The sequence below is a fragment of the Colobus angolensis genome, unplaced genomic scaffold (assembly GCF_000951035.1).
Source record: "Colobus angolensis palliatus isolate OR3802 unplaced genomic scaffold, Cang.pa_1.0 Scaffold41, whole genome shotgun sequence".
In the NCBI taxonomy this organism is placed as follows: Eukaryota; Metazoa; Chordata; class Mammalia; order Primates; family Cercopithecidae; genus Colobus; species Colobus angolensis.
The window spans coordinates 7,709,938-7,723,186 of record NW_012117488.1 but is presented as its reverse complement, the minus strand read 5'-3'; positions in this window follow the sequence as shown (position 1 = coordinate 7,723,186).

Here is a 13,249-nt window from a genome sequence, read left to right as displayed (position 1 = left end):
AAGGAAGGAAGGAAGGAAGGAAGGAAGGAAGGAAGGAAGGAAGGAAGGAAAGAAGGAAGGAAGGAAGACAGAAATAGGAAATACCCCTAAAAGAAATCAGGAAATGGACAGATTATAAGCAAGAAGAAAAATTCTGTGATACCTAGAATATCACATGTCAACAAACCTGGCTAAATCACCATTTAACTTTATTTCATACTCCCATATAATTAACTCCCCAGTATAAAATAAAAATCAAGTCTTACAAATATATTAATCACACTCTATTTTCTAAAGCACTACTATTCTAAAATCAGTCGGATTATTTACTTTATTCATTCTTATTTTGGGGCTTTTTATTATTAAGCCTTAGCCTTTGTCAAACTTAGCTCAGAGTACTGAGTGATTAATATTACCAACTGATTTTTCCTGAAACCTTTGCCTCTTTCCAATCTCCTTCATGAAGTTTATGAATCCACGGCTATAGATTGCTGCAGCTCCCTGTCTCTAACCTGCACAACATGTCTGAGTTCTCTCTGTGGGGACCTATGATCCTTTGTTCTGACGGCTGCCTTCTCTCTATGTTGTGTGATCGGAGAAAGTTTTGAAGATCTTTTGGTCGCGTTTCTGCATTTGGAGCTTAAACTGAAAGTCAACTGCACCACTTGCACTGCTACCCAGAGCATCTGTGTAGCTCAAACACCCCCTGCCCTCTGTTAATCCCCACAATAGTCCTTACTGACTTCAGGCTCAACTCTCACAGTGGGCCATGAGTAATTTAGTTCAGTTGAAACTTAGGCAATATATACTCTTTGCTAGACAATCTGATAGGTGTCTGGAGACACAAAATGGAAAGACAGGAACCTTGTTTTGATTAATTAGTGCACAATTTCGTAAGAGGGAAAAACGTGAATAATCACAAGAAAGTTTTAATGCAACATTAGAAATCAGGATTATATAGCCTTAACATAAAAGACTGAGACACTTTTTAATGGGGACAATAGTGGCAGGTAGGGACTTTTGGTCAGAGGAATAGTATTTCACAATAGGAAAAGCAAGGAGATAAACAGTAGAGCTTCTTCTGAGAGTTTGCATGGGGTATATGGAGTACACGCTATGGATAAGTAAAGAGCAGCTCAAAGAGGTTACGGAAAAGGCTGAAGATCGCAGCACTAGTGTTCAAAGCAGAATTAATACACAGGTCTATCTGGCTCCGAATTCATGTTCTCTACATTACTGCCTCAGAACAGATGTCATTTACTGTCTGTGTTATACACATAGAGCAGTGTGTGATGCTTGCTTAATTCCTTGTTTGATACCTGTGCTTCCCACAGTATGTTCAATCTAATTTAAACTGGCTTCCTTCCCCCCATTGAAACTGCCTTTATGAAGGTGACATACAGCCTCATGTTGACTAATCCACCTCTCTTATCTTACCCAACTTCTACACAGCTTTCAACTCCTTGAAACAATTTCTCCCTTCGTCCCTATGACTCCACAAACTCCCGGTTTTCCTCTGACCTCAGTGGCTGTTCTTTTTCACTCTCCCTACTACCTTCTCATCTCCTTCACCACCTCTAGCACAGAAATACCTAGTCATGGCTGTGCATCTTTCTTCTCTCTACCTTTTTTCCCCAAAAATTAGCTCATTTTGACATCATGGCCTTAAATGTCCCTAACCTTGAATATCTAAATGGCAGAGGAGTGGCTACAAATGTAAACTCTGGATCCAGGCTTCCTGGTTTCTAATCTGCGATCCACTGACTATAAACACTTAAGTTAGGTGCTTAACCTCTCTGTGCCTCAGTTCTCTTACCTAAAAATGGAGAAGACAATGGTAGCTATCTTTATACACAGCTACCTTCCCTACAACTTCACTTAGATATCAAATTTAATGTGTCCCAACTGAATTCTGTATTCTCCTCCCCTCATAAGCCTGTTCCTCCCCATGTAAATAAATATCATCACAAACTCAGACACTCAAGTCAAAACATTTAAGCACATCCTCTAGTCTTTCCCTTTATTGACTCCCAACAGCAGCAAGTCTCAATTGCTGATATGTATGTACCCTCCAAAATATGTTTCAAACCTCTCCAGTTTTCTTCATCTCCTCTTTCCCACTCTAACCCTAATACCATCATCTCTTACTTAGACAACTTTAGTGGCCAGCAAACTGACCTTATATTCACACTTGCCACCCTACAATCTATTTTCCATACAGAAGTAAGAATTGTTTTCTTCAAAGGGTGTAGCAGATCACATCTCTCCTCTGCCGAAAACCTTCCAGTGGCTTCCCACTGAACTTAACATCTAGACTCTACACCATGGCCTAAAACGCCCCATGTAAATAGCTCCTTCTTTTCCAGCCTCTCTGTACCACCCTCCCTGACTCCTCACGCAGTTGTCATAATGGCCAATTTCTGTTCCTTAAACATACCATCTTGTGTCACTCCAGGACCCTTGAGCTTCCATGGAATGTTCTTCCACTGGCAGAGATCTATTTGCCACTAAACTGCTAGTACTTACAGAAGTGCCTGGCACATAGTATGTGCTCAGTATGTACCTGTTTAACAAATTTATGGATTTATAGTTCTTTAAAGTTAAGATTTCATTCATTTAATTTCTATTTTAAATTACTAGCGGTGCTCTCTGTGTAAGGGAACCCTGAAGTGAAATATTTTTAAAGGTGTAGAATCATTCTTAAGTTACAATTTTAAAAATAGGATTTTTGTCATTTTTATATAGGCAATTACAATTGACTTCTTACATAGGAGAGATAGATAGATGATAGATAGATAGATAAGACAGAGACAGAAATATATACTTATAAATATATACAAATGATCTAAGAACATGCTTTTTTATATACATTTGTATATACTTATACATATATACAAATGATCTAAGAACATGCTTTTTTGTGGAAAAAAAAGGTGGCTCACTGAATACATAAAACTTGTTATAGTCTGAGATTACAATGTTAAATATAAAATTGAACCAAGGATCTAGAAATAATTACTACGTTTTCAAGCCTAGGTACAAAAAGATAAGAGTAGTACCACACCACAAGGGTTCACAAGGCAAATGCCTTCTTTTGGCATTGACATTGCTAACACATGCCTGTCAACATTCTGAACAGCAAGCTATAGAAATCATACAGATATTTATGCAGAATTTTTTAAATCCACAAGCTCTTGCCTATAAAGACTTCTAAAAATTAATATTTTAACAATAAATCATTTATGTGCATTTTATTTTTTTCTGAATTTTTCTTAATTTACAATCACATAAAAATAACTTTCCTGAAAGCACAGAACTGTTGCATTTATTTGTAGCTATTATCTTTTTTTTTTCTTTTTCTTCACCTACCCTGGTAAATGCTTCCCACTCCCGAGGCTGAAAAGTATCTGAAAATCTGTAAATCATGAGTTTAATAAGTATAATAAATCATTTGTTACAGTTATTTTTAAGACTTGACCTTATCGAGTTTTAACTGATATGTTTTGCACGTACTCCTGCTGTTATATGGAAGCAATATAAGTTTAATATTTAGTTACCGCAACCTAAGGACACTTTGTTTTACTGAAATATGAAAACTGTGAGTGGAAACAGTGTCCCTAAAATAATTAAGCCAGGACTTTGAGCCACAAAATATAGCAAAGTTTCTAATTAAGGTTAATCTTTGAAAGTTCACAATTTAGCGATGAAATCTTCAGGCTTCCATTTTATGGTCAAATGTCAGTTGTTTATATTCAAACAACTGCCATTACATGTAACAGTAGTAAAATATTAAAGAAAACTTCCAGACATACCAGTTCTCTTAAAGTTGGATATATACTGTCTTAAAACAAAATTTAAAATCCACCATTTACACATTTAAAACTATTGCAATTTTTCCTAACCTTATTAGTGCAGATGCAGAAAAGGTATCCTGTTGAAAGCCATTTCTGACAGGAAAAGCAATGTCAATTTTTAGACATTCATAAATGTGAATCGTAAGTGAAATCATAATGAAGTAACATATTGTGCATAGAAAATATCTAAAGACAAAAAGATGATCTCTATAGAATGCATCATCAACTGCCATAACCCTAACTAATCACTGTGCTTCATCCATCAAGTTCAGAAGCAGGTGAAGTAACAGATTCCTAAGTAACACATGTACATGACCCTACTGCTTACAATGTAAAATGGCTACTTCAATATATTTTGTTACGTGTGCTTATGTTGCTCTCTCTTGGTGGAAAAGCAGTACTGTTCAAATTGTTTACCACTGATTTTTAAAAACTTTTTAAAAGGCTTTCAGGTTAAGAGGACCAGTTTGTTTTGATACAGTATTTTCAATGCCATTTGCACAAATTAAAGTGCTAATTGCTAACCTTAGAACAGCTAGAACTATTTTAAATAATTCCGAGTTTCTAAATTGACATGAATTAAAAGCCGGTTGGAGCACACACTGAAATGTTTTCATTTATGGACTCCCAGGAGAGTTCATCTTGTAATAAACAAAGTACCAAACAAAATGAGAGCAAGAGGGTACTAACTCTGTAAGAATTCAGCTTTGAAAACCTGATTCACTGAAAGAAGATGAGAATATTGGTAGAGTCTCCTGAGTGCTCCATCCATTTATATATTTGCAGAAACAAACTATGATTCAGTTTTTTTAAAGTTACTGGATAAACATAAGTGGTGGTAGAAGTCCACACATGTAACAGAAAAAAAATTTTTTGTGATAATGGATTTTAAGATGAGAACCAGTGGCATGGTGGAGCCGGCTGGTACCAGTTTGTGAGAGCTGACTGTGCACATACCTTCCCAACTCCATGTTCAGTGGCATAATTTTGACAGTTGAAATCTATCATGGTGGGAGTTTTTACACTACAGAAATTGTCAGTCATTGTAAGTAAGGGTTTTGTCTTTCTTTTTGTACTTGTTTCATTTTTTTATTTTTTGGAGGACTGCTTGTTATTTACCAGCATACCACTAGAAATGCCAAAGAACACGCCAAAAAGGAAATCTTTCTCCCTTTGGCTAATGACAATTTAAAATGTTTCTTAATTGTAATGGATACAAATGCCAAATAAAGGACTTCTCAGAGGAAGTCCCTCCTTTTAATATACTTATAAGTCAAACAATATATAGCATTTTATGGTCAGAATAGAAATTATTCACAATGACTACTTCCTCTCTTCCAAATCAAGAGTCTTTTCAGAGAGTGGCACAGCAGTTATATTTCTAACCAGTTCTCTACAGTAGCCAAAAACAGCTGAGTAACTTTTGGGAAATTGTTCACTTATCAAAATACTACACTCAACCAAGTGAAAAAATGTTTTGTATGCTGCTGTATTTTAAATATGAGACTGGTAACATAGATGTTCAATAGCATGAATGAAGATGTCAAAGATGGAAGCAAAAATTTGGCAAAGACTTGAAAATGATGCTTCATAAGCCAAGCCCCTCGTGTGCTCACTGGGTTACCCTCACCTTTAGAAGAAGGCAAGACGTGGGAACGTTTTAGGATCTTCCTTTCACTTGGGAGATTTACCCATAAGTTCAGAGAGACAACTTCAGAAAACAACTGTTATGGCATTTAAAATCTTAGAGAAGGACCTCCTATCTAGAAAACATGAGAGTTTAACTTCTGAAGCATCACAGACTTCTGCAGCTCACATATGTCAATAGCATGGAAATGAACTCATAATGCACAGTCTGGTAGCTTGCGTTTGCATTAGGTACAGCATACTGTGTGGGGAGGATTATCAAGGGAAGGTTTGATTGATTATTACTCCAGTTCTGCCTATGCCCCCAGGACCCACTTGAAGACATTATACTTCAAGGTGACTATTCTGTTGAAGAGAATATAATATTAATTAATTAATGGTTACATATAAATAATGGAAAGAGACTAATTGAGCGATAGTTCAGCTAAATAGCCCCAACAATGTCACCAGCAGTGACAGTACTGCTGAGCAACTGATAAACAGTACCAGCCATGGAGGGCAGAAACAGAGCCTTTTAAATTCATCTTTTCATGTATTTCCTTATAATGAAAGCCAATAACAAAAGCATGTTTTAGGCGAAAAGATGTTAAAGAAAATATAATCATTGAACAGCAAGAGTTATTTGTTTACACAAACACTAAAGCCTCAGAATAAAAAGATAGCTCATGATGTAAGATTGTTTCCAATTATTGGCAGAAGGACAGAAAGATCATCATATCAGTAACATAGAAAGAACAATCATGCTGCAAAGAACAATCAATGGAAATGCAATTTTCAATGTTGCAAATCATTAAGCTGAAGATGTATGAGAATCAGTTTTAAATATAACATGCAATCAGAATCTGCTGTAAAACCAGATAAAAAATAACTTTTAAAAAAAATGTACTAAATCAATGAGGTATTTATTTAATAAAATAAAAATCCGACCTCTGGATACAGTCATCCTGAAGGCTCTATCATAGGGAATGAAAATGAGACTTCATCTCTTAACTTTAGAAATGCAAAAATCTTCATAACAATCTTATGGGGACTATAATTATCATCCCCATTTCACGTATAAGCAAAATGAGAAACAAGGTATTAAGCAACTTACACAAAGTCAACCCATTAGTAAGTGGTGCAGCTGGGATGTAAACTCTGGCAGTTTAGCTCCTGAGTCCAGCCTCTTAGCAACTACATTACACACCTCTCATCTGGATAAAACATAAATCTGTAGAAAATCCAGGAGTCCTTTCTAAAGAGAGAAGTTTTAGTTGGGTTTTCGAGGTAGATTGTCTTTTTTTTTTTTCTTTTTGCCTCTTTCTACTATATGCCCTTATTTATAACCTAAAATATTAGATACGCAATTCTGCCTTCTGTTAAGCAAGTGACCCATTATACCTGATGTCCATAAGGGCCATTCCATCTGGAAACCAGAGGTAGTCTCTTAATTGTTCCATGCTAATAGTTAATAGAACATTTGATAGAATTCCTTACGTATACCTTTGTTATTTAGCCTTATGACATTTCATTAGAATTATTTAGATGACTTTTTCCTGTACTAGAATTTGAACTCATGGAAAGTGAGGATGTTATTAATAATTTGTTTCTCTGTTATCTAGCATAGCAATTGACACACAGCTGGCACTCAACATGTATTTGTTAAATAGAAATTATTTGCCACAACGAAAGAAAGCCCGAAAGAAACAACCTTAGCCTGCATATTAAACGCACAGATAATTGCCTGTTTTACACTAAATGAACTTTTTAACAATGAAAAAAATTTTTAGACAACTTTCCTGACCTCTATCCTTCATTCCTCATGTAAAATAGGTCACAAAGTCTGAACGATCCTTTCTCAGACACGTCTCCTGAATCTGGATCATCACCATGCCACCTGGGGTAGGCTCTGGTCCTAACAGGCCTGGACTTTGAGCAACGGTGTCCTGACTGCTCTCCTGACACCTGCCACTCCTAGGCCCGGCCACTTGACGTCTCATCGCCCCCTCGCGGCCCTTCTCTACCCACCTCGGGACCTCTCAGGCCTCCTGGCTCCGCCGCAGAGCCTCCCTGTCCTAGATCCCACCAGGGCCCACTCAGGTTCCAGCCGCTGCCTGGGACAGCCAAAGGCTGGCCCGGGCAGTTCTTCCCCAGGTCCTCCGGGGCGTCCCGGGCCGCGCTGGCCTGGCCCAAGGGCACCGAGGAAGGCGCTGACCCAAGGACCACTGCCCGAGCGGCTTCCCCCGGCTCCCCCTGGTGCCGCGTCCCCACCAGCCCGGGGTGGCAGGTTCTACTCGGGAAGCTTGTTTTATGTCATCTTTCACGCCGATTTCACACCGACAGGGGTGAAGCTGTGGAACTTATACCTCAGCTGGGCCCCGCCGCCAACTCCCCGGGAACGGGAACTGCGCACTGGCCGGGGTTCCGCGAGGGGCGGAGCTTCCCGCTCTGCCCTCGGGCTGGTGAGCGGAGCCTGGCACGTGGGCCTGGATGTCCTGACAGCCCTGGCCCGGCCCGCCGCCTCTGTATCAGGCAGAGCGCCTGGACGGCGCCGCTGCCTCTCTCTCCCCACGTGCCCACCTGCCTCTAGGAACTGGTGAGTTACTTCAGTTGTACGTGACTCTCCAGTGCCACAATTCAGTGTGTATACCAAACGGTGTTATTGAATAGATGAAGATGATTACCACCTGGTAATGAGTTTCCTTAGTCCCATTCTTACAGAACCTGAAACTCAACGCTAACCCCCCCCAGACTTAGAATCACAAAGTAGATAGAATCTTTCTGACAATCGGGTGAGTTGGGTTTTTTTTTAAATATGCAATGAGGAAATTACACTTTACTCCAAAGACTAGTGCTTGTTATTTTCCTCACAACAAAACTCTCAGATAGACAAAGTTGGCCACCCTATTCCTCTCAGCTAGTCGATAGAAGAACCAGATGGAACTATGATGGGAACCCACATCTTCAGCTTCCTGTTGCAGTGTATGTTCTATTACATATGAAAAAGAGACAATAAAGTAGAGGATAGGTAGGAAGCTAAAGAAGCGAGGAAAGGAGAATCCAGGGTTTGTAAGGAGCTTCGTTTTATTTTCCCAAAGCTTGGAGGTTACTTGGCAAAGTGTGACGGTGCTACACAGCCCTTAAGTAATTTGTAATCACCCATCTAACAAGTACCTAGGGTTGGATCTGCAAACTGCGTGGAAATTTCTAGCACGGGTAGGAAGAAGCAAGATCAATGTTTCTTAGAACATTTCAGGTCCTGAAGTGGCCCTCTTGCAGTTTACCAGAACATATAATTCTCAAGAGATTCTGAGTAGCCACAGAACTTACAGAAGTTGTCGTTATTTACCTACTGCTCAGAAAAACAGGACACTGACTGTGGGCCAGTTTTCTAAGAAAAAAAATTTTTCCAAAAATGTAAATAATAATGTAGAAGTGCAATCTGCCTTTGCTCTTTCTTACAAATATAAGAAAATGTTTTCATTAAAACAACCAAAAATAGACAAGATTTACCCAGCACCTTTAGAATGAGAGTAACGTGGCAGTGCTTCACTGGGAAAAGGTGAAGCTGAATGAGATGAAATTTAGAAACTGAGAAATGGTCAGGAAAAAACAACAATTCCAAAAGCAAATAGAAGTATTATTTGACTGAAAAACTCGAGGCTAAAATATGAAATCAAGCTAATTTCTGAGGTATCTACTTATTCTTTGTTTCAAGACAAGTCTGACTTCAGTTTGGGAAGAGTCAAACACAATGGAATTATCTAACTTTGCTTATTTTTAAAAATCCCCTCAATTTCTTCCCCAAATTTGAGTTTCCCTTTGTACTTCTCACATTATGATGTAGAACATTTACTGAACAAATACCAATTTGGACTAAAATGATATTAGGTTTTGATGATCTACCTATTTTTAGCCTAAGGACTAAGTGGTTTTCTGAATTCACATTTTCATCGTTTTAATGAAAATGAGGCAATATGCTGAAATGCTATTTTCTTAGATTGTATTAAGGTTTATATATCTAGATTTTTCACATACACTGTGTCATATACGTTTCCTCTAAATCCAATATATTATGAACACACGGGTAATGTTTTTACTGCTAAAAGCATTCTGTAAGTTTAAAAAAATGATAAGAAACAAACAGCAGCATAGTTGTAACAGGATGGAACTTGACTAAATTTATTAATATAGACTTTTATTATCCTTGATCATTTTTGTCACTGCAGTGTCTAGTTAATACTTAAAGGGTTTTTGTATGTTTGCACCCATTCTTAGGACAAGAGTTTGAATTTGCATATTCTCATTGTATGTTTCTTTACAATATCAAAGATTGAAGACTGCCTTAATAAAACATTTCAAAAACAATGAGAATCCATTGCTGTGCAAATAGTCAAAACACTACTAAGTCTAAAAAATCTTAGTATTTTTGATAACTGTATAAAATAGCGCAATTTAGGTCACTAAGTACCATCAGCATATACTCCCTAAATATACCAAATAGTAGTATATTTATTGTATTTTTAAAGAAGGAGATTAATTTAGCAGTATTTCACATGGAACCACACAGAATAGAGTATGATAAAATTTCTTAAGGCCTAACATGTTACTTAAAGAAAACTTAGACATAGAAAAAATATCTGACTTGATAAATACTGTTGCTCACAAATATGACAAACTCTGAATAAATTCCAGCTTTGAAGGAAGTAAGTCAGCCACAAACAGGCCTTTTTGTTTTGTGTAAGAAGATACTTTCAGATGGCCAACAAGTGTTTCTAGATATATCCTGTTATTATGCAAAGTTTTCATCTGCTGATGGATGACTTTAGACTCTTATTAAAGATGAACTTTTATCATATATGACCCAATAAATGATTAATATCTATCCATAAAGGTTTGGATCACATTCTGACCACATTCTCAAGCATTTTGCATTACTTCGCATATCGTGATTCTGTTGCAAATATCTAATATAACGCATGTTTATCATTAGGGTTATTCACCTCTGGCCATCCTTCCTAGCCTCAAGCCATCCCTCTTGAACCCCGGTTCAAATATTCCCCTGGAAATGACCAATTTCTCAAGTGACAAGTGCAAATAAATTTCTTGCACCAGATTTGTCAGGGTTCATATTTATACCACCAGTCTATATTTGATAAATACATGATTAAATGCTTTGATTACTTTATTAGTGAATGAATTTGTATATTTTGGTGTTTTCCAAAGTATGCTCAATAGAAGTCTAGTCCTGGGAGATGCACTGCAATAAAAGATACCATGGTGAAATTAGTTTGGGAACTGATGCAGGTTCCTGTCCCTTTCTGGAAAATCTCAATGCATCTGAGGATACTAAAGACTCTTGAAAGTACTGAAAGTAGAGAAACATCTTCCAATTTTTATACCGTTTCCAAATTTGCCTATGGCGATGGGCATCGTTGTCACTATACTGTATACATACCTGATGAATAACCATTAAAAGATAACTCTCTCCAAATTAAAGATTGTTATTCTCTACAAAAGAACCAAATGCTTATTTTGTTTTTAAGGTACTATATAGTTTTCTAACACTTGAAATTATCCCAAGATTATTTTATAATTTAAAAAAGATTTTCATTCAATTAAAGATGCAATTATATATATAATTAAAATTATTTGATAAAATAGGGAGATAGCAAACTACCCACATTGGCCTCATCTTTAGCAGTCATTGAAAGAAATAAATTCAACTTTCTAAGCCTTTATAGAACATTTTAACTTTATAAAAATAATGAATTTTTAAAAATACATGTTTAAGAGTCAACCATTATACCATTTGGTTGTCAGTTCAAAAAAGCAAGGCATACATGCATTAACATTCTGATTTCCTAAATTTTTATCCAAAGTGCATCTTTTTTTAAAGGAAAACTATTCTAGATACATTATACATAATTATCCTAAAGAACAATGGCATAAATGGCAATATGATATGCTTATTTTTGAGGCTTAGTATTCTAAGTTTTGACAATGACAAGATTATAAATTACTGAAAAAAATGAACTTCATAGCTGAGATGCTGACATAATTCTAATTAGATTAGTAATACTTTTGCTATAATCCATGATGCTAGGTATAAAAACGTAATTTCTAAGTTTTAGAACAGTTGGCCTTCTAGTTAACTATGAGAGGAGCTGATACAAATTATGTTGACTTGACCTGACGTTAATAGCAGGTAAAGTTATCCCCATAGTGCGACTGCTGTCTGTACACAGTAAAAATTACTGTAAAAATGTATCTCATCAGTCTGAAACCTTCATTGGGAGCCAATATCTTCTATTACACAAAGCCATTTGTGTGTGTGTGTGTGTGTGTGTGTGTGTGTGTGTGTGTAAAACAGAAATAAGCATTTGATGACATATTGTACCTTTCTTAGGTTAAACTTTTTTTATTATAGTAACATTTCAGAGTAATTGAAATAACTTCACCATACAGATATCACATGCTGGAGCATGACAATGTAACGCTAATTGCACACTGTATTGACATTTCAAGCATATTTTCTGTAACATTTGCATTCATATACAGGTAGTAAAGCACATGGGGATAATTTGAGTCATGATTCATGTTAGCAAATGTATGGCTTTCAAGCTAATCCTCATACCCAGAATCTGCAGCAAAACCATTAATATTCAGATGTTGTAGCATGTACAGTAGTTACTGTATGAAACGATTAGCTCAGGACCCAAGAATTGCTGTTAGCCTTTGAAACAGAAATATCAGTGTTATCTCATCACTTTTGTAAGGTAAGCCTTATTACTAATTTAGGAACTATTGGTCCATTGATTATAGTTGTAGATAATACAACATAGTTAATGTAGAATGTGTAACTTGAGTAATTTTTCCTCAATATACAATACATCCCTTTATGATGAGGCTCCAAAAGCACCAAAAAATGGCAGCAATCTCCAAGTGTGCAGTAAATTTTAATATACCAATTTTGGTTGCAAGACTTATTTGTAGCCATGTATCTTGCTTTATATGGATCCAGACAATAAATGTTTTTTTAGGCATAGAGACTTCAACCTGGTTCTTAAAAATAATCTCAGCAGACAAACTGAACTTTATGCAACAACATATTTTATGTTTTATTATTGCTGAGGCAAAACCACACCACCATAAAATGCAAGGAAAACCAATGTTTAAAAGGCAGGATTTCTCTTTTCTTGAGGCTTTGTTAATACAAAGGTCAAAATTTCACCTTTGAACTAAAAAAGAAGAAATAAAGAAAGAATAGGCAGTGTAAGTAACAAAATTGTCATCATGAATATATTTCTAAATTTTTATTTATTTATAAGTCAACATTAGACCAAAATATTTAGATAACTAATATGGCCCTTGAAAACTTAAATTTCTTGAGAGAAAAGCAAATTTTCAAAAAATCGTCAGGTCATAAGAATACAATTAATTGTACAGGTATACGTTTTATTATTTAACCCCTATGACCATGTAAACTAAGACTCAAAGTTTAAATTAGCATTACAGAAAAGAAAAGGAAAGTCTTCTGTCACTCTTGAGGTATTTACTATTTTTTAAAGAATATACATTTAAGAATGAATCAATGTTTTATAGAAAATCAAATAATGGCATTTCTGCAGCTATCAGTTTTTTGATACTTTTGAAAAAGTCGCATAATGTATATGTTTAGATCTAAATAAATTTTTTAAACTATTAGTACTTTGACATGCTAAAGAAGAAAGTATTTGGATTAATTATTAAAACATCTGAAATTTCAAGTTAGATACAAAATTCCATAC